The sequence below is a fragment of the Passer montanus genome, unplaced genomic scaffold (assembly GCF_014805655.1).
Source record: "Passer montanus isolate IOZ18808 unplaced genomic scaffold, ASM1480565v1 scaffold6, whole genome shotgun sequence".
NCBI classification, from domain to species: Eukaryota; Metazoa; Chordata; class Aves; order Passeriformes; family Passeridae; genus Passer; species Passer montanus.
This window is the reverse complement of record NW_024371037.1, coordinates 13,359,974-13,381,438: the sequence shown is the minus strand read 5'-3', so window position 1 is coordinate 13,381,438 and position 21,465 is coordinate 13,359,974. Positions and strand designations below refer to the sequence as shown.

General features: G+C 38.8%; 1 long non-coding RNA gene across 1 annotated transcript; it reads left to right on the top strand.

The window, feature by feature from the left end:
• Positions 1-14,320: 14,320 nt before the first annotated feature.
• On the top strand, positions 14,321-21,410 carry LOC120510746. The gene is made up of 4 exons (XR_005629576.1): positions 14,321-14,423; positions 15,212-15,320; positions 17,569-17,688; positions 20,118-21,410. It is a non-coding gene; the product is annotated as an uncharacterized LOC120510746 (long non-coding RNA).
• The last annotated feature ends 55 nt before the right edge of the window (positions 21,411-21,465 follow it).

Below are 21,465 nucleotides of genomic sequence, written 5' to 3'. Positions count from 1 at the left end.
CTCTGCTTCTCATTTGTTTCAACCTCTCCTCATGTGCTGCCATCAGCCTAACCCACCAGTTCATGGCAAAAGACAGCGCTTTACTGCTTTATACAATTCCAGCTGCTGGGCATCAATTCTGACATAAACTAACCATCATATAAATGGTATCTTGACACAGCAGCAGCCCACAAAGTCCAAATGAAATGGCAATGACAAAAGCAGCTCTGTCCAAATTAGGATGATGATGGCAGCTCCATCCAGTTAAGGATTCCCTACAGACCAGACCGTGACTACCCTTTTATTCTGGGGTCTTATCCAGGTGCTTTTGTAAACTGGACCAAACTGTGGATTATAGATCTCTGCAGGCTATTAACAGAGCTGTCTGCCTTGGTAATGATTGATATGAAGTAAGTTATGCAAAGAACTCTGATTTCTTATTTACACAGGCCTGTAGAAGGGCAGTGACAGCGGCAAAGTACAGCTTTTTCCTCTAAGAGAAGGAGTCAGAAATGGCCTGTGTTTCTTCTGTCTGGTTGGTGCAATAAAATATCCTTACATATCATGGACATAATTTAGAGCTGAGGGGAAGAAATCAAAACATTGCTACTGCTCTTAGAAGTAGGGAAGGGTTGAATCAACCTTTTTTCTAATAGGTTTCACAGAAACCATGCTACATGGAGACTGAGGGGAGACCTCATTGCAGTCTGCAACTTCCTTGTGAAGGGAAGAGGAGGGACGGACACTGATCTCTGCTCTGTGGTGACAGGATTTGAGGGAGTGGCCTTATGTTGTTTCAGGGAGGGTTATGTTGGATATCAGAAAAAGGTTCTTTACCCAGAGGCTGTTTGGGCACTGGAACAGGCTCCCCAGGAAAGTGGTCACAGCACCAGCCTGGCAGAGTACGAGAAGTGTGTGGACAATGCTCTCAGGCACATGGTGTGACTCTTGGGGATGGTTCTGTGCAGGGCCAGGAGTTGGACTTGATTATATTTGTGGGAAATATAATATAATTATATTTCCAAATATATTTGGAAATATAATTATATTTCCAACTCAACATATTCTGTGATTGTGTGATTATTGCTGATTTGTATTGCCCACTGTTTAGTGGACAATTTAGAAGAGCCTTGGTGACTCTTCTGAGCCACTCCTAAAGGGAGATGATCATATCTTGGGATGTCAGGCTTATGAAGAGTCCCTCATTCCCTGCAGGACTGGGAAGGATCCATTACACACTTTATGAGCTCTTTCAGATGGTGATTTTGATGTCTGTAGTCTGTAAAAGAGGCAGTTTTTCCTCATCTTCTATGTGAGATGGTCTTGATGTTGATTTGGGCATTTGGAAGTGTGAAATGTGAAGTTTCTTTCCTATTCATAGGACAGAAATCAATCACTTTCCATCACTCTTGTGCTGATCAATGGTTCATGTTGGACATGTTGAAGACAGGTTACCCTCAGGCTTGCTGGGTGTTTCAGGAGTCACTGGCATCACTTTTCCTAATTCTCAGATCCTCTGCAGCCTGTGATGTGCATGCCTAAGCCTGATCTGCTTTTTGAGATTCCCCCAAAGAACTTCAGCAAATAAGGGCCCCTCAAAAGGCTCATCTTCAAATGGCTACTGACCATGAGCAGGATTTGCACAGAGATGTGGGTCCTGAGCATATAATTTTCCTTTTCCTGAGGTGTAGGCATACGAACACAACTTCTGAGTGGTTTATCATAGCAGTATTTTAGCCTGAGCTAGCAGGTCTGCCAGATGCCATGTCAATATAGTAGCATATAGATATACATATACAGGCTGTCAAATTCTCTACTTTTAAAAATCAGAGCCGTGCTAGTCCCTCCAAAGAAATAATACTCCATGCTTTTCTTTCTCCTTGCAGGTTTTGACAACCTGCTGTGAACCCTGGGTCTTCATGTGTCTCTCTAATTTTAGACTCTCCATCCAAAGCTCATGGTCATGTATTGCTGGATGACAATGACCTTCCATATATCCTATTTGGAAAACTTAAAGATTTTTGCAAGGTTTTCTTGCAGCTTTTGTTCTGAAACATTTGCAGGGCTGTACAGCAGATGGTGCTCTGTTTCCCTTTCTGCTAGAAGCTGTGGTCATTCACTAAACTTTTCAAACTGGAGATTATTAATAATGTTTTCTGTACCGGCTGAGAAATTGGAGCCCCATATTTTCAGGGATGGTTTACTTAACCATGCACTGGTTTTGTTTTAAGGAGCAAGAGAGCATAAAATCTGTTTGTAGGTTAATTTACAACACTAATCTATCTTCCCAGTGCAGTTAGAGCGGAGAAGTGACTTACATTTATTAAGGTATTCTTTTCATGTTTGCAAAACCAGTACTTGTTTTAAATGGGTAATCATTCACTAAAATGAATGAATCACAAAGGCAAGTATAGATTGAATTTAAACACTGAATCACTAAAACTATCAGAATCTCTAAATCCAACAAAGAATTTCACAACTTAATTAACCAAAATGTTTATCCAGCTACCTGAAGTTGAGTGAAATAAAAATGTGTTCTTTGTTTTTATGCTGAATAGTTGAATTCCTACTCTAGCTCTTTCAGCAGAGTAAATTCTGTTTTCTGGCACTTGGCACAGTTGGCCCAGGCTTTCAGGGGCTTGTTTCACAAGTGATAGCTCTTAGATGACTAGAAGTGGTGTGGAAAGTGAAATCCTTTTTGAGGATTTGGTGTGATACAGCTCCATAATCTTTGAAATATTGCAGACTGCAGTAATACCATAGTAATCTTCAACAGCATTAGCAGCTTAAACAGACAAGCTATATAAATTGGTTTAAAATCAATCAGGTAGAGAACTTCACTAATTCAAATTAATAACTCTATGGGCTGTACTGTGCATTATCAGATTTTACAAATTAGAAAGTAAAAGCATGATGCAAGGCTCATGGAAATCAAAGGAATTACTTCCATTAGCATTACTGTGCTGACATTATCCCCTTACTTGGATTTCCATAACAAAGACACCAAGAATACTGAAGCACCCTAGGTAACTTGCTCATATGGACAATTTTGCTCTATTTGCTATCATTTCATGATATTACCTATTTCACTCTGTGACAATGTACTTGATAAAAAAAGTATTGCTCTTTCTGTGGTGTTAGAGCTGAGGACACCAGTCATTCCACTCACCTGAGCCAATGGTAGCTGCTGTGTAAACATGAACTGGAAGGACAGTGCCTGACCTCACTGCCCAGCATTTTGCCACTGGTAGGCTGTCTTGTGAACAGCCTATCAATCGGACATTTTTCTCTGAACTTCTGTGATTCTATATATAGTATTTCACACAGGGATCCCTACATTTGTAATTCTATCAGAAAGAACAGCCTTATAAATTTATTATTTGTCTTCTTCATTCAGAATCTTGGAGTCAGTCCACCTATGAAAAGATAAACAAAATTCAACTTCTGTTAGCTGATATCTACTCGTTAGCAGAATATATATCTCTTAAATAGATCCAAAGTGTCTGTTTCTCATAGAATATTTTATTTTCTAAAATTAAATTAATGGGTTTTGTCTTTTAAGAAGTGAGGAAGGGTAGTATGAACATCATCAATGAGAAAGGAATCAATATCTGTATTTGTCTTTTCAAGACAATAAAAAAATTATAAATTAATTTTTCTGACTTGGAGAGCATTTCCTCCAGGCTGTTACCTAAGAAATATGTCTTCAGATGGATAAAAGTGAACTATTAAATATATATGTGGTTTGTCCCTGACTTAGAGACACGAGGAACAAGACATACAGAACAAAAATAAAAAGAGGAGATGAATTTATTTTCCATTTTAACATGGTTCCATGTAGACTTATAATTATCAGGTGATGCGTTACACCAGTGTATAATTTCCACACTTTGGGGAGCCAGGACAGCTGATTTAGACAACTCAGATTAAGGTAAAATTAATCCGGACTGGCAACAGATAGAACATGGGGAAAGAAACATGGAATTTCAGAGTGCAGGAGATGGTAGAAATTAATCAGGCATTGAGTTCATTGCATAGGGTTTAAGACTGGGACCAAAGGGGCCTGGATTTTCCCTAATGCTTGGCCTTCATTGAAACCAGCTGAAATACAGTAAAAGTGTCATATCTCATATACAAGCTGTACCATGGCCTTCAAAAAAAGCACTAAATGGATAAATTGCCTCTGTCACCCACAAAGGAAATCTTGTGGACAATGAGAAGGGAAATCTTATTCCCTTTGAGGGCCTTTGAATTCAATGCCAATATGTTTTAATCCCGCAGAAAATGGTGATAACTATATTCCTCCTTCCTCAGTTGATTTGATGGAAATTAACTTTCAACATCCACATCTGATCAAATCACAAGCTAAAATTATGTGCAAGCATGAAAAAGATGACGGCTTATTCCATAAATACACACTTGGTTGTAAGTTTCAAATTATGTTAACAGAGTTCACACAGTATTAGTCAAATCCCTGTCATTAAGAAATAAGAAAGGTGATAATAGGATACAAAGATCCTAAAATTATTAGATGATGACTTGTTAATGGGAATTCCTTTTTGTCATAACCAGTGATTTTCAGTTTACTCTAAGATATCTCTCTGATGGGAGATGGTAGTATAATAAAAATCTGGAAATTGTGTAAAGAAAAGAAAGTAAAGATTGAATAATAGGTTCAATGATTTTGTAGAACCAGGATGATTCAGTTTTAAAGACATTGTTGGCAAAAATAAGGTAATTCTAGGGCAGAGCCTATGTCACTGCACAATGTATATCTGTCAAATCCCTCCTACTCTTTTCTCCTGTGGGCATGCAGTATCTCCCTTTCAAAGCATCACTGAAATCCAAAGAAGCTTTGTGCAGGAAGATTTCTGCCCCCTCTGGAGCAAGAACTCTGGCTGGCAGTCTGACCACACTTCAGGCAATGGCAAAGGTCTCAGAGAAAGTTCTCTTACAGTTGATGAGAAAACTTTATTACAGTTATAAACTTTATTAGTATTACAATTTTTTCCAGGGATTGAAAGTCTATTTTTCACCAAGTCTAATTATTTGAGCTGACCAATATATCAGCATACCTCTCTCATCAACATTTTAATTTTAGCTTTGTAATTATAGGTCAGAATTTCCTGGTCTTACCTTTCTTTGTTTTGGGTATATTGCATTAACTAAATATCAAGAGGTCAGGTTTCATTGACAATTTTCATGTGCAACAAAATGTTTGTGAGGACAAAAGAAATGCACCTTCAGATTGACATAGGAATGCTCCCCACTCTCTGATGTCCCAGCAGCACCAGCTGGGGCTTGAGCTATGGGTTAAGGAAGGGCTTTTACTTTACAGCCTGCACACACAAATAGCATTGGTGCCTCTGTCTTCCTCAGTGGAACCTACCTGCACTCCTTTCATTAATTGGCTTTAATGGAGGAGAAGGAATGTCATCTAAATGATTTCGGCTCCTGGGTGAAAACCTGTATGATTTTTGAAAGAAAAACACTGCAGTCACTGAATGTCAAAGCAGTGATTAAAAAGCAAAAAGCTGACATGCTGACATGGATACCACTGTAATAGGGTATGTCTCAGTGGGAACCCACTGCCACCATCAGCTTTTCACGGTTTTTGTATTGCTAATATGAAACGAAATGCACCACTAGGAATACTGTTGCATATCAAACTATCTTATTTCATAAATTATTACTATATTACCCTTTAAATGTCCCAGTGAGTATAGCAGCATCAAAATATGATGTAAAAACAATAAAACCAAGCAAACAGCTATTATTGAAGTGTTAGGTATGTCCAGTAGTTTTTAAATTCCTTTATCTTTGTTTTTATCCAGAATAAATTAACAGTTTGCCACAGATAGGGTCATTCAACCATCTCTGTGGTACCCTTGTTTCTGAATTGGAGCAGGGTAGGTAATTACTACTGGGAATGTGTTGTGACAGGCTTTAAGAGTGGGTAAACTGGAGAATGACTTTTGATATTCAAATTTCCTCTCGTTTCCCTATTCTGCTGCTGGCACTTAGAAAGGAAGATGTATGATGTGTCTCATCATGCAGCTGGAAGGGCTGAGAACTCACACATCTTCTCCCTTCTCAGCTCTCTATCTATGAGCCAGTTGGAAAAAACTTTAAGCAAGAAAGATGAAGAAAAGTATATATGAAAAGTCATATTTTCTCATTTTCAGGAAATCATGGAGGATAGTTGTTCAGAAGCCATAATCTCCGTGGGAAGAAGGTTCATCAGTCAGTGGCCTCATAAAACCTGCCTATTCTACTTCATGGGAAGCTCTACAATTTGAAACAAATTCCTAATCAGAGCAAATATGTCAAATAAAAATTCTGGATAATTTAATTTTGACTTGTTTCTTACACAATTTTACTTCATGCTGGGTTATTAAGTCAAATACATTTTCAAATATTTAAGTATTTGAAAAGAAGTTCATTGAAAAATAAAGTTCTCCTCCAAAAGATTGAACATGTTCTGTTGTTCCTTGTCAGAAAGTATTTTCAAGGGAAATTAGAGTCAGGTATTGTTGAAATAATCAATTAGACCATTCACCAGTCAGCATTTTCCAGAGGAGAAATACTGTATCATAAGATCTATGAGTGTATCATTCATTCAGAATAATTTCAATGAAAACAGGACGGTTAAGATTTATATGATTTGTTGGAAGGTGAGAAGTTCTATTTAAAACTGTGTCAAAGTTCATTTGGGAGATACTGTCTGATCTTTACATATAGACCAGAATATAAATAATGTCCTGGCAAACAGTATTAATAATGTCTTTGACAGAGATATCATTAATAATCATAGTTTATATGGCTAGAACTCCAAAATTAAAGGTTATCATGGTGCAATAAACCAAAGAAGTACACTCAACTAGTTTATGGCTTCATTAAAGTGGTAAGCTATAATTGCTACCTTGCAATCAGCAAATGCAAATGCTCTATTTGTAGTGCAGTCAGCTTTATTTAATGTGCAACTTTCTCTTCAGAAAAGGGAAGCTTATCATATTTTTCTTGGATTTCAGTGCACTGAAAGTTTATTCTTTGGCAATATAGTCAGAACCCAGAAATGAAAATGGAATTACGAAGTATCTGATGCCCTTTTTGTACATTTATGATGTGCCTCAAGCAAGAGCACTGCTTGTAAAATACAAAAGGGCTAAAAAGAATGTAGTTGTCATGACAGTATATGTGTCCAGATTGCAAGCCAGAAAACTGTCACTGATAGTTGGGATATAATTGACCACAGTATATGATAAGCACATTATTGATTGATTAATGTGACCCGGTTGTATTTGAAATGTCAAAGAGGAAAATTGAGTTGTCATTTTATATCATGTTCTTTTTCGAGTAGCAGATAAATACCATAATTAATGACTTTTCACTAAGGTTATCTAAAAAATTTAGGGAATATTAAGCATCACATTATTCACAGTCACCCTAGGTGAATATATCATTGATGAATATTGATAAATCTTTGCTTATGTGAAACAGGCATCAAAAGAAGTTCATGTACTTGAATACTGCTTTTTAGTAAGACATCTTTTCTGATTACATTTTTTAGTCTTTTAACTAGGTGAATTGACTCAATTTACCAAATTACTTTTACAATTTAGTAAGGTTTTATTTGTCTGTGGCAAACTGGAATATTGAACTTGAAGGTTTAAGATTGCTTCTGTTGAAATCCATTGTAAACTCCTGTTGTCTAGAAAAGGATTGAGTGTTGACACATGCCTTGATACCCTTTTTCCCTATTTACACAAAAGAGCCTGTAATTTTCTCGGTTATTTTTAAAAAGTGTGCTTTTGCAAATGAATTTCCAAAAACTTTCTCAGCCTTGCAGTAGATCTCAGAGTCCTCTGAGCTATTATGGCTAAAACAAAGACAAAAAGCATCTGCAGGAAAACACTGAAATGTTATCACTCACCATTTGCCTGAAGTATACCTATAAAGGGAACTCTGTGTCACTAGGGGACTTTTTTGCCAGAAAATGCAAAGTCTCCAGCATTTTGAAGGAAAATGAAAAAAAAATGAAGAGTCAGACGTTTAACTGAATTGCTTCAAACTTCAAATTTAATTTTGGCAAATTTGGATTTGTGTCATGTTTTTCAGGTCAGGTATTGTTTGGACTTCATAGTAAGATAATAAATTCAGTTGATGGTGATATCTTATGATGTCCTGTGAAGTCCCTGGGTGTCCAAAGTTCTTTCAATGTTTTGACTTTGTATCAGTTCAGCTGTGTAAAATGCAGGATTCCTGTGTGACTTCAAGTGCCCCCATCTTGGACGTGGAGTTACAGCTGTGACACCTGAGCCCTGGGAGATATGCATCCTCCAGGATCAACACCCAAAAGGCAGCTGGGATCCCCCAGGGTTCCTCAGGGAGCTCTGAGCACTTGCATTCAGGTACAGACCTGAGCCCTAAAGTGGCTATAGTACACTGGGCTTAATCCTCCTTTTCTTATCTGGGTGTATTGACTGAAACTTCAGAGATAAAATGGAAGCTTGGCCACCTAGTTCACATGTAAATGTGTATTCATAGGCATGCAGATTCTCATGTTTTAATCTGGGGCTGAATTCTAACCTTTGTTATGTGGACAAGCATTTTTCAGACTTATATGAATCAGTGGAAGAGTGTTCTGGTTTTTCTGGGATAATTTAAAAAATATGGGGCTTCTCTCCTTTGTCAGTATCCTTGGGAATGAAGTGGGCTTCATTGAAAGAGTGAGTGCATCAGAGAATAAGCCAAATTTGCCACAATACATTTTAAATTTTCTTAGATTATCCATTTTCCAAAGCAAAAAATAGCAGGTGGAGGCTTGCTAACTTGTTCTCTAAAAAACAAAGCCCAATCAGTCTGCCTTCTCAAATCATTTCAGAATTTTGACGTGACAGGTCACACACTATCCTCAGGTACAATATTACACAGTCAACATAGTCTTGAGTTTTGCATCTGGGAGAAGCTTAATTTTTCGCCTGAGACTAAATGAGGAAGGACTGGGCAAAAACCTCAGCCTCTCTCAACTAGTGCAGCAGGCATGGCATGCAGGGGCCAGGCTGTAAGCAGGAACCAGTTTACATTGAAACAGTTGCTGTTCTTATCCACTGTCACTCACCAAGGCAGGACACAAAAAGCATCATTATGGTCAAGGGGTTACATTGTCTGGTAGGAGAAGGCCATTCCTCATCAAAGTGATGCCTATAATACAGCCCAGCCTACAGTTTATGATGAAGATTGTGAGGATCACAGATAGTGCTGCACTGGAGTAGAGGGGCCACTGACAGAAACAAGGGAAAAGAACAAGGGTCAGGTCTGTTTCTCTTAGCCCTGAATCACCTCATCATCACCCCCCAATTATCTGCAACTAAGTCAAAGGACTTGCCCCAGGATATTCTCCAAAATTGCTGATTGTATTTTTACTTCTCTGTTTTTTCAGTAGTGGGATGTTTGCATGCAAGCATGTGTGCAGGAGTGGTCAGCAAATGGAGCACAGGACCCCTTGGGTGGGAGGGAAGATCAGAAGGAGACCTCACACAGCCTCCTCCCAAGTGAGCTGGTGAAAAGACTGGTGGGAGCAAACATGTGCTTGTTCTGCCCTGAACCTCATCACCAGGAGCCAACCTGCCATAAAGCTCCTTAATCTTCCAAAGAGTTGGAAAACAAAATCATATCTTTCTAAAGGATAACCAGTTGTTTGACACAGTTATATACTCTGGGTAATGTTTTGAGCAAATGTTTAATTACAAAAGGATGGTACCTAAATTGCCATAATTAATCTGAACCTGTGCTAGAGTTCACAGCAGCCAAGACTTTTTACACTGCTGAATCACTCTCATTGCAATACTCAGTCCTTAAATAGCAGGAAAAGCTGCTATTAGAAATCTCTCTAATAGCTTTTATGAAAGCTATGGCTAATTTAGAGCCCAATTAAACCCAGAAATCCAATTATTTCTGAATAACATAATTGCAAAAATGTAACTAGCACTGTAAGTATGCACTAGCTATTATGGAAGATGCTTTAATAAAAGAAAATCAGCTCTGAGCCACTGAAAAGATATGTTCTTATCATAAGGATGGTCTGCAAATTTCAAAATTCTTCTATTTGCACTGCTTTGCATTGAGGGTATGTAAACCTTGGTGCTGTGTAACTGCTACTACATGCATTTTATGGGTCCAGCTGGAGAGCAGATAAAAGATGCTAGAGCAGAGCCATTTATACAGGCGCTTGAACCATCTCTGTTGAATGAGACAGTAATTATTAACTAATTGTGGGTGTGATTGTGAGTCTGGCCACCTACACACAGAAAGGTCAGAGAAATCAAGGCAGACCAAGCTCCTACCACAGTCTGACAGTTTTGCTCCTGCTGGGAAGGAGAATCACTGTTAGGCTCCCCTGGCTTTGCTGCTGTCCTGGTGGGCAGTGGTGGAACTCAGCCCTGAGCTCTGCCCCTGGAGCCCGTGGCTGCCCTGATGACCCCATGGGGCCACGGGCTCGTAGCACATTTACCTCAGCTCTGCAGTGCCTCGGCAAAGGCAGTGGTGTGACACCCTGCTGCTCCTCAAAAGCCCTCCCAGGCAGGCAGCACAGAGAACCTCTGCTTTCTCAGCACCGTGAGACACTACAATCAGTTTTGTGCGCTCAGGACTTTGCATGGATTATAGGCATGAACGAGTGAAGAGGAATTATGATGGCATTGGAAAATACTTCATTGTGGTGGATACCCCATGTGTGAAGACGCGAATCTTGACTCCATGTTTCAGAAGGCTGGTTTATTATATTAGGATATATATTATATTAAAATAAGGTACTAAAAACTATACTAAAAGAATAGAGAGAAAAGGAGTAATCAGAAGGCTAGAAAGAACAGGAATGGAATGCAATAACAAAGACTTTTGACTCTCGAGAGTCCGAGCCAGCTGACTGATTGGTCATTAATTAGAAACAACCAACATGCACCAATCACAGGTGCACCTGTTGCATTCCACAGCAACAGATAGTTATCATTTACATTTCTTTCCTGAGTCTCCTCAGCTTCTCAGGAGAAAAAAATCATAGCAAAGGATTTTTCATAAAATACCATGGCTACACTTCATAAACTCAGGGACAGGCTTTTGCTTTGACATTTCCATGGAGGTAAGTGAAGCAGAGGTTCACCTAACCTATCTATTTGCAGTAACTGTACACTTTTTTACCCCCAAAGCAACATTTCAAATTTCAATTACTGTTTAGGAGAAATTTCCCTCCTGAATCAACTGGTGTTTAGCTGGAGTGAATATTTTCCTTGTTAAAATTTAGCTTACTGATTTCATTGCAATCTGTGTTGTGAAAGATAGCATGAATAAAGCCCTGACCCTAAAGGAAGGCGGAAGGAGGAGAAAGAATGGCTTGCTGAAGGAGTAAGGATTTTCAAGTTGTTATATATGTTAATCATCTCATCTGCTCAGTCATATGCAAGGAAAAAATATTTCATTAAATGATTGAGTTCTATTACAGAAATACCTGCTAAAAAACCAAATAACTTCAAATGAGTAGAGGGCTGGTGCAACAACGTTATCAGCTCAACACTGTACATAAAACCTTACACACCATACCTCCTAATTCATGGAGTTCAAGGTCATTCAAGATAAAATATTTAGGTTTTTTTAAAGACATCTGAGTCATGAGCATTTAAAAATTTATCTGAACAGAGCTGACAGAAGGAATTTGTTATTTCAAGTCTGGAAACACAATAAAAGAAATGAAATAGATTCTAACTCCAGAGTATAAGGTAAGAAAAGAAAGTGCTCATTTTCCATATAAGATCCTTTCAATTTGGCATGCTTAGACACAGTAACTTTGTTTAATATGTGTTGGAAAATAATTGCCTTAAAGGGAGTTTTAGAGGGTTAGTAGATGTTTAGTATTGAAAAAATAACTTCCTGTGTACTATTTAAGAACAGAGCTTGTGATCCCAATTTGAGACCATATTGGTGCGAGAAAAATACATTTTTGTTAATGATGCTTTTAGCATGAGGGAATCTTTGAAAGCTGCATTTTCAAATATCAAGGTTAGAAGAAGGATTTTTTCAAAAATTGTCAAATCAGTGATGAGGAAAAGATTGCACAAATAGAGTGCATTAGCATTGTTGCCTTGCAAAATCAACTAAAGAAATAATCTCAGAGAAATGGAACGTTTCTGCTACTGCAAAACATAATGATTTGTTGGACAAACATGTGGTTGGACAAACTCAGCCAGAATCCAGTTTGAGTGAATTATTGGTCTTTATAACCAAGTACTTAGTCGAATTTTTTTTTAATTTGGTTTTGCCATCACGTCAAATTTACATGTTTGAGGTATAATTAGCCAGTCTGATTACAAAAAAAAAATTACTATAATTTAAAAATATAAATTAACATAAAATGACAAGCATTAAAAGTTAATATCAACTCAACATTCATTCTTTTGCATTCAAATGAGTCTTATTAAGTTATTATGTCCATCTAAATATCAGTATAATTTTCAAGTAATAGACAATGTGCTTCATAATCTGCCTCTCTCCCTAGCCCTCTATTAGCTGTATTGTTTCTCTACAGTTTTTTACTCCAAGAAACATTTTAGAATTACATAGTTTCATTTTTCACATGAAGTGCATAACTTGAGCTTAAAAATACAATTTTGATGTGCCCTAGACCTTTAGTGACCATGTGTTGACTCTAAAAATACTGGTACAGGCAATGGCCTTTATTTGAAATGCACATAAAGAAGCAATAACTGAATTTTAACAAGCAAATCAACCCAATTGGTTTAGAATTATGATGCTTGGCTTTCTAATGCATATTCAGAGTGGTAGAAAAGAAAGTATGAAATTTAATTGTACCATAAAACTGTCATGAGAAAATATATACTGAATATCAAGCAGGATTACATTTCTTCAGTAGTGATCATCTGTGGAAAACTACTTAAAGAACTGCTGCATTTCTAATGCTGAATTTCTGGTCAGAGAACAGTTCTAAGTGCTACATCACTGAAAAAAGTGACAAAATATTATTCATTTGGTTCATCCTCTAGAGTTGAATGTTTCTGCACAAACTCTGGTACTAATGTCTGTTTGGTACAAAAGGCAGAATAGTGAAAAAAGTAAATGTGCTCCTATAGTGTTTTCTGGTTTTACAACACTAGCACAAGACCAATAGCAGTCTGGAAGGTACAAAACCAGAGAAGTATTGACTGATACCTGCAAGGGCCCTTTGAACAATTTGTATTATTTATTTGCCAGACAGCATAATCATAAAATTTATACTGTCCCTCATTACATGTGGAAACACACTGTATCATAATTTCTATTACACTGCAAGCAATTAATTTTATGCACATACATGAATTCAGCCATTGAAACTATTTTTTATCTTCACACCCTTTAAGAAAGTAAAATGAAAGGCTGATGTATACAAAATAGAATCATTGCATAGAACATGGCATGAGTACATGAGTATATATGCATCAAGACATCTCTGAAAAACAAGGTTTCATATTTTAGTAAAGTGTTTTTACATCAATGGACATGCTGCATGAAACTGACTCAAATGTCTTGGAGTCCAAGGAAACAATCCTGAGCTGACTTGGGTGGCCTTTAAACTGAGTTCTGCCTGTTGCTACTGATTTCACCAAGATGAAGATAGAGATGAGCCCATTAGACAACCAGTAAATTAAATTTACTGATCATACTTCCAGTTATATATATTTAAGTGCACAACTAGTTAGTGCAATCTACTATGATGACAACTAATGATCCAAAACCATTAAAGAAAAATAATATTAATGATATTATGCCTTGTCACTTCACCAGAAGTAAGTTTAAAGTAAAGAAGATACTGTTGTCCTCATTTTTTCTCTAGGCATTATTTTATCAAGCAAGAAACTCTTGTGGAGTCAGTATTTGTAGCCTACTGGGGTTTTTTATCTTTCTTTTCTTAAGAGACAGATAGCATTCCTCTATTATTTTTATATATGACAGTATTGCGAAGATGTTCTTTACTGCCAGTACCTTGATCTCAAAAGCACAGGACCCAGTTTGAAAATGTTCCTGAATAACCTGTTGTTAAGTGATACATTCCTCCTCTTCCCAATACGGAGACATGGCAGTGGAGAAGTTGCATTTGTTGTGCCCAACTCTGCTTCCAGAGCTGATTGAAAATAGGAGGTGTGGGGGTGCATAAAAGCATTCTCCGTGCTGTTCACAAAGAAGTAAAATCTGAATTGATCTTTGATCCAGCTGGTGCTGACACAGTTTCATCAGGCAGAAACAAAAATCCATAATGAAAAAAAATTGTTACGTGAATTTCGTGAATTTGCAGGAAGACACTTATGAGGGATTCTGTCATCTCTGTCCAGCTGAGAAGTCTTCTGATCACCTGCCAGTGACCTTGTCAATGAACCCTGTGAGCTGTGGAAGATATAGTGAGTATCCTGATAAGCAAAATTGTCTGACCAATAAAAAAAGAACAATTCAGCCAGTGATGATCTTAACCTCACAGACAGAGATCAGTGTGTTCATAATAAGTGGCTTAACTTGCTGGCATAATTTTCTCCTTACAGTGATTTGCATCACTTGAATTGAAGGCTGTCGTGCCTAATCAAGTGCCTTGGGTCTTTGGACGCCTGTGGGATGTATTCAGTGGTGAAACTTCTCATACAGTCTTTGCTTTTCAGTATGCCAGACCAGAGCGCAGTCCCCCTGTCAAATCAATGAAAAATAACACCTAATACTGGACACATGGGTGCTTCTACCCTCAGGCCACTGCTTCAAATCCAGCACAGTGTCCAGTCCTATTCTGCTCCAAAGACTGTTACCAAGCAACAGGTGTCTGGTGGTCTGGTTTCACTGAGGAAGTTGTATTGGCCTTTATCTAGGGAAAATGTGCTTACATGGCTGCTGACATGCCCTTCTCACAGCAGAAATATGGAGTACCTGAGGGACTCCAGAGAGTAAATTGCCATTTCAGCCCCAAAGGTAGTCCTTCCATAGCATGTTTTGTTGGAGGCACAGGCCTGTATGCCCCAGTCTTGGTTGTCTTATGCCTTTTCTGAAGGATGATAGGACTCTCATCAGGGCATTTTGTGAGAACATGGAATAGATTTTGAAAGAAAATACTTCCATTTTTTCCAACACAAGGAAATGATATCACATCTACGATACCTATGCAATTCACCATTGATATTTCTGATGTCTTTTTGCCAATCTGCAGTCTCAGGGGTTTCGAGAAGACCTGTGATCTCCTCCAAGCACTTGAGAATCTGAGAGATGCAAGAGGCACTGTGAGAGAGATGAGACCAAAGTGAAATAATCCACTCATGGTAAGCTGTGTTTTGATCCCATGTTCTGTTTCCTACTGTGCACATGGTTTTGGGAATTTTTCTTAAACATGTAGTCCATTAGAAAAAGCTTCTCTCATCTGACAGGTGGAGGCTGAATCAAGGAGACTGAGGAAGGGGATATATAGAAAAAAGCTTGCAATTACACTGTATGATGTAGTAACATACAGGGCTAACAGACGTGTGCATGAACTTCCTTAGTACCTCCCCAAAGAAGTCAATTCCTGCACACTACTTTCACACATTCCTTCACTTCCCTGTGGGAGAGGACACACACAAATACTCATTTTTCTTCCCACGGTTGGAGTTGGATGCCTGTTTTTTGAGCAAGTCTTCCCCATGAGTTTCAGCAGACTCAGGACAATGCGGTGAACCAACACACTTGTTAGCTGGGAAAACACCCCTTAAGCTTCCTTAAGAGCAAGCTACAGACCATCACCAGCACACCAGAATTGCAGAAACTGCCTTACTTGTTAAAAGTGTGGTAGTGTGCTTGATTACATTTACATTCATAGTTAATTGCTGGCATTGCTGAACATATGAAAAAATAATTATGACAATGGTGCTGGTTATTTTTAAATGGCTATATGAATATACATTTTTTAAATGACAATGTTAGGCGCATGTCTTTATAAAATGAAAAATGTATGTCTGCTATTCATTCATTAGTGAAAAATTTGCATCCTCAGTAAAATATTTAGCTTTGATTAAAAGAAGGTTCATTACTTTTCTTAAGCAAAAACACAGCATGGAGTGGAAATACTCCCTGAGTTTTTGTTGGCAGTGTGCTAGAACGGTGAGCAACACAGCTGGGAATGCTGAAGACCCAGATGTTGTTCATGCTTCTGCTACTCCCATCAGCAGAAGGTAAATGTGTTTGTGTAAGGAAAGGGCAAACAGACCACTCTGTGTGTATTGAATTTTTAGAAAAAATATTATTGAAAATATACACTGAGACCTGTTTCAAAGCATACTAGCAGGACACTGAAAGTTATGTTCTGAGGCTCTCTTAAGCTCCTTACTTCTTAATCTCCCGTCAAAAAGATTGCTGACTGTCCTTTCGGTGCAATGCAAGAGTTAGAAGGTTGAGTGATAAGAATCCTGATCTCTCTGTCACAGATGCAGACTTTGACCCAAAGGTGAAAGGTGTGTGAGTACCTAGCTTAGGAAAAGAACTTCATTGTCCAGCAAGAAATTAAGAAATCTGTGAATATGAAAAGAGTGTCATTGAATATTTGTGACTCTCAGGCAGGAAAATTGGCAAAATAGAGGAGATGAACAAGGAGTTCATCTCCTTGTGTAGGGTGTAGGGTGGGGGAGCATCATGCTGGAAAACATGATGGAAAGGATCTCCAGCAGTGTGATCTCTATTTGCAATGGTAATTTTCTACTCTGGAGACTCTGAGCAGCAGTAACTTAAAAAAGGTTCTTCAAAAATCTCTTTCTTCTTGTACACTGAACTGACATGGGGCAGGGAAAGTGAAAAACCGTTGCCCTTACGCAGTTACTGCCAGCATGCAATGCACTAGCATTATTGTCCAAGAACACATGCCTTTCAAACTTTCAGTTATTTCTTGGTTTTGAGTACTTCTATGAAAAATTGTATGCTGGGGGAACTTTTGGCAAATTCCAATTAAATATTTTTCTTTGTGATTTCTTTCTCCAGACAGTGCTATGATGTACTTGGTGAGGCAGCAAGGCCCCAACATTGAAAATGTAGGTTTAATTAGTAACAGTGAACTTCTCCTACATGCTGTCACTAAGCTCTCTCTGTGGTGTTTTATTGGTGGTAGGACTGCTTTTATCACCACAAGGATATCTGCAAAGCCCATTGAAGTCAGGGCATATTAACAGGCACAGTGAAGGCAAAAATGACATCCCTTGAAATGGGAGCTAGTAAGACACTTCTAAAGCTGTCATTCTGTGTTATTTGCTGAAAGCTGGAACTTCTTCAGACTAGGTGACAGTCCAGAGGGAACACATCTTTTTCATAAAGTTCTTCAAAATTCATTTCTGTATCATGTAATGATAACAAAAATAACCTTTCAGTGTATTCTGGCTAACAAGTCACTTGCAGTTTTGCTAGTGAAATTCAGTGGCAATTGGATCAGCCTCACAGTGAAGAAAACCTTACAATAGCAGCTAAGGGAAATAAGAAGAATGAACTCTTCTGGTCCCTAAAGACTTTAAATCTTCCAAGCATTTGCTTTATCCTTGTTCTCTTTTGGAGGTGAGTGGAATTCATCCTCGTTGCTGAAGTTGCAGTAGAGCTCTGCTGCCTGGGTGATTGCACGAGGGATTTAGAGATCAGGATCCAAACCAAGCCTCAGCATCTCAGTTCCTTTCTTCGGTAAGTGCTTCTTTTGTATGAAAAGACAGAAAGCTATATTGTTGAAATGAATGACAAAACTCCTGCTGCCTTCATAGAGGCTCATTTTCATTCTAAAAAGTGATGGTATATTTAGTGCTGTTAAGAAAAAAATTCAGTAGGAATCTCCTAGTTAACTAAATGTTGATTGATCCTGGACATAATCTTAAATAAAAACTTATTTCATTATTCAGATCACAAAGAAAATCAGGTGAGATTAAAAATCCTGGGAACTTTAAAAGTAAATACTTATGTGCCTTAGAGGCAGTCATCTTCTGGTGCTGGAGCTATCCAGACTCACATAGTTACCTGCTGAGAATGCCCCCTCACTCAAGAGCACTATAAACTTGCTTATTCTACAGAAAAAAAAAAGGAATTTACTTTCCAGTAACAGATGGACAACTAACACTTTTAACCTAGAGATAAAATCGTGATGGTTGGCAGGTCACAAACCCACAGGTAACAAATTTAGCATGTGCTTTCAGTTGTGTTCCTGGACACAGGAAGGGGAGTAGGAGCATTGCTTCTCTGCTCCCAGTGCTTGGCTCTGGGGAGGAGGAGGACTATGGGCTAGGATGGTGAGAACCAGGTCCTTCATGAGGAGCAGGTGCTGGAACAAAGTACCTGGACAAGCAGGACGTGTACATGAGATCCTGAAGGACAAGGATGACAGTGAATAAGTTAGGGCCTGTGGATATCAGCAGGACAATGGGCTTGTGAGGTTTGGGGAAGCAAGGCCTGGAAATATATGGGACCCAAGGACCTGCTCTGAATATTACAAGACAATGAACACACAGATGGCAAACTCATCAGTTAAATGTGGGCTTCAGTAAATACAAGGGCAGCTGGGAGAAGAAGGAGGCAATCTGGCTGTGAAAGCAAGTACAAGCCTGAGCTGATTATTGTACATTCACATCCACCTGAAGTGTGAGAGGTAGCACTCGTGACAATCTGTGTTCCACTCACCATGCTGCCTGTGCACACACAGAGGCACTGTGGGCTGACCCTGGCCAGCAGCAAACCTCCCACAAAAATGCTCACCCACCCTCCTTTCCCAGGAGGGCAGGGGAGAGAACAGGAAGAGAAAAGGCAAGAAAACTCAGAGATGAAGATAAAGATGTTTAATAAGTGAAAAAACCCAGGCAAAACATAGTGATGCAAAGGCAATAATCACTCATCACCTCCCACCAGCAGGCCGATGCCCAGTCAGCCTATGAGCAACATCAGCTTTGGAAGCCAAAGCCCTTCCACCTCTTTTTTACTCTAACTCATTGCTGAGCATGACCTTGTATAGCATGGAGCATCCCTTTGGCCAGTTGGGGTCAGCTGTCACAGCCACATCCCTTCCCAAATTCTTCAGCCTACCCACTGCAGGGTAATGAGAGGGCAGAGCAGGAGAGAGAAGGCCTTGATGCTGTGCAAGCACTCCTCAATAACAGTCTAAACATTGGTGAGTTCTGGACATTTTTTGGTTCAAATCCAAAGCTTAGCACCATACAGACTAAGAAGAAAGTTAACTTTCCTTGGGGCAGACCTGTTACAGTATGACATGATGTTTACTTGCATTATGCTGGGAGTGTGAAAAGCCTTACTGAAGCCTTATTAATTCAGAAAAAAAAAATAGGAAAAATTATCCCTTCCTTTGTGGAAAGAGGAGACAGTACTGTTGTACCCCAGAGCTCAATGCTACCTTCAAGTCTGGCAGACACTGAACCAGAGCATCTCAAATATGGCTGCTCTGTGTCTGAGGGATTTCATGGACTAAATCTGTGCATCATTACTCTGACACTTTCAGTTCACATCATACTTACTGTATGTACATGAACCATCTGTGTACCACACATGTCATTAATTTGGTAGGCCCTGGGGCTGCCACATTTCTGGCTAGTCAGGTGAAGCTACTGTGTAGGTATTCCAATAAGCTGCCACATATTTGGAAGTCCAGCAAATGTAACAATCTCTTTCTTTCCTCAAATTCTTCCCAGTTTAAATTTCCAGAAAATAACCAAATACAGCTGATCTGTACAATATAATCTGGTATGTGGTACCACACTTGCAAGAGCATTTTCTGTTTTGCAGTTTACCATTTCAGGGGAAGAGATTTTTGAGAGACATGTGAAAAAAAATACATGTACTTTATACATAGAAGCAGTCTTTACTCCAGTGTTTTTTAGTTGATGTGCCCAGTATTCTCAATATAAGTTTTTGTACCAGACTTTGGTGAATGTTGAGAGTGCATAATGAAGGCTTGAGAGAACAATACAGCACAAAATAGGAACAGGACAGATTGCTCTCTAGAAAGATAAAACTAAGGAAAGGAAACAAATTATGTGCTATGTGTTCAAAACCAGAAAAAATGGAAATAATGTTGTGTAAAGCCTTCTAATTTTCTCTTGTGTGCTGCTTTGCAGGTGTTCTGTGGTTGTCTTTGTAAGCTTGAGTCACTAGTGAAAACTCTCCTATCAAGTACTCCTGGACACACCGGAGCTCTTTTGCTCTTTTATCTACCTTGAGGGTCAATGTGAAAGATCTGTTTCATTCAGCTTTAGCATAAAGAAGAGTGAGAGCACACAATTATACAAAAAATTGCCATCACACACTTCACCATCCTGAGCACATGAGCACTGGGATTTTTTCCTTTCCTCTTAGGTACTGCTTTTACTGCCTGTGACAGTCTGAGTAACTTTGGGAACAGCTGGAAAGTCCTGCAGAGAACTGATGTGGAGATGTCATGTACTTCCAGCTCCTGTGGGCTGCAGTCAGAGTTGTCCCTGCTCAGTGCCAGGGACAAGGCTGCATCAGGAACAGGAATGGATGGACCCCACTATGCCTAGCTTAAGGAATGCCCCCACAAAAGAAAAAAAAGACAAGTTAGTCAGCCAGTAAAACACTGCATGATTCTGGTATAAAATTAGCAGTGATATTTAGGGAACACATTGCAGAGTGGAAAGCAGACTGGAAAATATATTTGATCATGCATAAGATGAAATAGGACAAAAATATTTTTTCTTTCTTGTTAGAGACACTTAGACAAATATCTTTTCCCCTCTTTAATTTCTTCTGCTCCTAAGAGAAACAATCCACCAAACCCTTGAAAACTTGCTAGCAGCTTAGGCTAACAATGACACAGTCAGAGGCAGGGTTTTTTTCCAGAAGGCCCTGAGTCCATGCAGTGCAGAGGATAATAGTGAATCAAGGCAAGAAAGAATATACATTTTGCCTGAAAGTGCTGTGGTTCATTTGTTAGTCTGGTCATGCTAGATATCCTGTAATGCAGGTATGAGCCTTACTGGCAGCTTCAACACCTTGTCTGCACTTGCTGCTTGATTGATCTGTAAAACTCCTCTTGGCTTCCAGGAGTTGGAAAAAATCATAGAACAAGGACCTGCAATTGAAGCTTGCAGCATGATACACAGGCAGGAGGAAGGATAAATGGATGTTGCACAGAAGTATCATAAATCTCTTGTTTTCTAATTTCTACAATTTTTTTTGTTAACATTTTTGTAATGCTTTAACACCACTAAGGGAATGGCAGAGAAGGGGAGAAATGATCGATTAAGAGTATCCAAAAGTTTGGAAAGGTCATTTAGGAAAACTTTTACAAACAGAGTTTAACATCATTGGGAGAAGGTTGAGGATCAGCAGTTGACAGCATTTTTTTTTTGAGGGCGTGAAAGTTAATAAACACTGCTCATGTAGCAATAGATGTCTGTGTCTTTGTTTGTTTGCATGTATTCTTCATACTGTTCAAGAAAGTTC